Source organism: Equus caballus, chromosome 10 (assembly GCF_041296265.1).
Source record: "Equus caballus isolate H_3958 breed thoroughbred chromosome 10, TB-T2T, whole genome shotgun sequence".
Lineage (NCBI taxonomy): Eukaryota > Metazoa > Chordata > Mammalia > Perissodactyla > Equidae > Equus > Equus caballus.
The window spans coordinates 90,585,819-90,590,069 of record NC_091693.1 but is presented as its reverse complement, the minus strand read 5'-3'; the positions used below and the strand labels follow the sequence as shown (position 1 = coordinate 90,590,069).

The 4,251-nt window shown below is 54.9% G+C and overlaps 1 long non-coding RNA gene across 1 annotated transcript; it reads right to left on the bottom strand.

Annotated features, from left to right (window-relative positions):
- Nucleotides 1-525: 525 nt before the first annotated feature.
- On the bottom strand, nucleotides 526-3,962 carry LOC138915874 (uncharacterized). Its single transcript, XR_011422275.1, has 2 exons — nucleotides 3,531-3,962; nucleotides 526-3,429 (listed from the first exon to the last, which is right to left on the bottom strand). It is a non-coding gene; the product is annotated as an uncharacterized lncRNA (long non-coding RNA).
- Between the last annotated feature and the right edge of the window lie 289 nt (nucleotides 3,963-4,251).

Below are 4,251 nucleotides of genomic sequence, written 5' to 3'. Positions count from 1 at the left end.
ACCGTCCACACGGCGAACCCGCATCCAGCCCTCACTGTGTGGGGAACAGGCCGGGAGTTTCATTAGCTGGTCCCACCCGTGTGAGCCCGGCGCGGCCTCCCCAGCCACCCCCGCTCAGGGTCGCTCACAGCTTCTCTGCGTCTTACTCAGCCGGGGCCTCTTCTCGGGCGTCTGCCTCTGGGTTTTCGCTCTTCCCTTACTGCAGGCTCCAGGGACTCGGCCTGCTGTTCCCACCCGACTGTCCTGTAAGGGCGGCCCCCTCACCTCCTCCCCAGCACCTGCCATCCCGAGTCACCTCTGCAGGTAAGTACGCAGACCCTATTCTTTTTTTTTTTGGTGAGGAAGGTAGTCCCTGAGCTAACATCTGTGCCAGTCTTCCTCTATTTTCTTTGTGGGATGCTGCCACAGCATGGCTTGGTGAGCGGTGTGTAGGTCTGTGCCTGGGATCCAAACCAGTGAGCCCCGGGCTGCCGAAGTGGACCACGCAAACTTAACCACTTGGCCACTGGGCCGGCCCCCTCAGACTTTTTGATTTTAAAAGATTTATTGTGTATCACAAATACATAAGACAAATAACAAACAGATCACAGATGACCCACATTGGACTAAGACAGAGCCTCGAGGATCGTACAAAGCTCGTGTAAGCCTGGTCTGCCCCATGGTTTGGGTTCCTGCCTGTCACCATGAGTTAGAACACTGCCTGGTCTCCTCCGTTCCTCTCCCTTCCTCTCACACGACGGCCATGCTCACAACACTTCTGACACCAGATGCGTGCGAGGTTTCCCACACAGAGCACTTCTCCATGACAACTGAACTCAGTCCTGACTCTGTCCCCGTGGGGATGGCGTCAGTCCCCACAGGGAAGGGCTCCGTCCCACGAGACTGCTGCCCGTTCAGGTGCCGATTGGAAGTAGCAGGTCCCCAGCTTCCTGACAGCTTCCGCTGACTTGGCCACAGTTGGAAGTCCCCACAACCCCCACCCCTTGGTTTCCATGATTTTCTAGAACAGCCCACACAGCTCAGGGAAACACGTACTTACGTTTACCAGTTTTTCAAAGGACATGGTACAGGACGAACAGCCCGATGAAGAGATCCGTGGGGCGAGGTCTGGGAGGGTCACGAGTGCGGAGCTTCTGTCCCCAGGAGTCGGGGTGGGTCACCCACCCTATATGTGGGAGTGTTCACCACTATGGAAGCTCTCTGGACCCCATCCTTCTGGGGTTTTGTGGAGGCTTCCTCACGGAGGCATGTGGGATCCATCATCAACCCCGTTTCCAGCCCCTGTCCCCTCTCTGGGAAGATGGGGGTGGGGCTGAAAATTCCCAGCTTCCCATGTGGCCTCGTCTTCCTGGTGACCAGCCACCGCCCAGGAGCCACCCAGGGTCACGTCATTAGAACAAATGATGTTCCCCGTGCTCTTCTCACTTAGGAACTTGCAAGGGTTTCAGGAGCCCTGTGCCGGGGACCGGGACGAAGGCCAAGTACGTATTCTTGCCTTAAATCGAATATCACAGATGGAGAACGAGAACCTCTGCCTTCGGCTAATTCCCAAGGCTGAATTCACCGTCAGCAGGATGGTCTCCCGCCTCTCCCAGCATCTCCTAAGAACCCATCGCCCCAGCTCTGAGCGCTGACACCCCTCCCTGGAGACCACGAGTGGCCCCGAGGCCCACAGCCGGGGGAAGCACGAGCCGGACTCACCCCCGCCTGCTTCCACCCACTCCTCCTGCCAGGGCAGCCCCGGCTCTCCACTGCTCCCCAGAGAGGGCTGGGTGCGGGGACAGTGGGTTCCAAGTCCAGGTCCCCTTAGACAAGCGAGGGGACCTCAGGCAACGTACCCGGGCTTGCTGGGCCTGTTTTTATCTGGAAATGGAGCCGGGGGCCTAGTCTCCCTCGCTCGAAAATCCTGTCCTATTCCACCGTTGCTCAAAATCACGCTCAGAGGCAGGTTGGATGAATATTCCTAGCGTTCAATATGCAGCAAACAAAATGCCCGCATCCCCTACCCTCGTGTAACAGGAAAAATAGAGATGGAAAAACCGAGTGTCAGCCTGAGGATTGTTACAACAGGAGAACTACAGGTCCAGGTAGACAGGAAAACCAGCCCCAAGAGAGACGGCAGAGGCTCCGGGACCAAGAGGAGAGAGCAGAGACGGGCAGAGGGGCTGGAGACCATAGTGAGTATGCGTGTGTGAGTGTGTGTGTCAGAGCATGTGTGTGTGTGTGTCAGAGTGTGTGTGTATGTGTGGTGATGGGTATGTGTGTGTGAGGGGATGGGGGGGTGTGTGCGGTGATGAATGTGTGCATGTGTGTGGAGATGGGGGGGTGTGTGTGTGTGTGGTGCCAGGTGTGGTGCTAGTGACGGGAACGGGGTGAATGAAGTCCGTTTGGACCCGCCAACTGTGAGGTCCCAGCGTCTTGCGAGGGCCCAGACTGTTTAGAGCTCTCATTAAACGTCAACTTTGCATTTGTGTAGCTCCCTGCCACACTAACAAAGTGGACATTTGTATTGTTTCATTGAAAAAATGCGATTTGAACCTTTAAAAATATCACGCTAAATTTTTGTGCTGTTTTCTGTCTCTCCCAAAGTATTTGACTTTTGGTTATTCATCTAGGTTGACGTCAACATCATGATTTAACCAGGAGAAGCCCCTCTGTTAGCAGAGTAGATCTAATGTGTTGATACAGTACTGTTAACCCCTTGTATTAAGACAGAGGATCCAACATGTTAGTACAGTGGGTCCTCTGTGTTAACACAGTGAATCTAACACGTTTACACGGTGGCCCTGGTCCCGCATGTTAATACGGTGGATCTCACACGTTCATTTGGTAGTCATCCTCTCGCTCAATACAGAGCATCTAACATGTTCGTGTGGTACTTGATCCCCTGTTAACACAGTGGATCTAACATGTTCACGCAGTAGTACTGATCCTCTGTGTTAAGGCAGTGGTGCCAATCCCCTGTACTAGTCAATGCATCTACAGGGATCACTTGAGAAGACATAATTCTGAATACTCAACACCTGAGGAATTCCTTCTAAAGGCCTAAGATGCGTCCCAGGCACACGGAATAGGTTTTTCCTGCGCTCAGACTTTTCTGCTCTCAGCTTGGGAACAACAAGTTCGTTTTCTTCCTGGGAGAGATCACGGGCCTTGGAGGGAGGAGGCAGGCAGAGCTTGGGGGAGCCTCCCCTGGGGCCTGGCTCTTAAACGGGAAGCGAAGGCACCGTCCCAGCAACCAGGGCCCGCCTGCAGAGCTGCGCTTTTTCAGGTGTTTCAGTTTCCGAACTTCGACCAGCTGCGTATCTCCACTCACCACAAGATGGCGGCACGATGTTACCAAAAACAGCCGTCGCCACGTCTCTGTAGAGCTGGGGACGACGAGGCCGAGAAGGGAACCCCAGCGGAGAACTGTTCTCCTTCCTGTAACTGGAAAGCAAGGAGGGAATCGAGTGTGGAAGGAAGAAAAGAGGAAAGTGGGAGGGAGGCGGGGGAGAGGACCGTCAGAGAGCAGAGAGAACTTCACAAACCTTCAGCTGGATTGTCCGCGGCCGAAGAACAGAAAACAAGCAAGTGCTGATGTAGGAAGTTTCCGAGAGAGGAAACCAGCGCCGTGACCACATTTGCTCACAGCCCGGGGTGCGAGCGTAGGGCAGACCTTTGACCTTCTTGTGAAGACAGCTGCCTCTGGGAAACTATGAGAGTGGATTCACATTTACAGGGTTGTCTACGTTACAGAGTGACCAGCTTGGGTCCAGACTCACTTTCTTCAGCATCCTTCCAAGAGGTCGTTCTCGCTGGCTTCTGTGTTAATTGTGGGGGGAGTCAGAGACATTATCAGGAGGGGACAATGGGCGGCACACTGGCAGCCGTGCCTCGATGTGAAAACTGGAGAGGTCGTCCTGGCGCTCCTGGAAGTCCCCGACCCGAGCAGAGTTCTTCCAGGGTCGGCCCTTCGAGTCTCCGCTGACCACCACCCTTCCTCGGCCTCCGGTTGATGCTTCCGGCCCCTTGTTCCTGCCGCTGTCTGCTGAAGCTGGCGTCGCAGGGAGCCCTGGAAGGGGAGCGATCCAGGAACGCTGGTCTCCTCCGGCACTGGGCCTCTTTAGGTGGCAGCCCTTCAACCTTGGCACTAATGACATTTTGGGTCAGATAATTCTTTATTGGGGGTGAAGGACTGTCCTTGCCAGTGTAGGATATTTAACGTCCTAGCTTGAACCCCCTACATTCCTGTAACATCCCCCTAGTTGT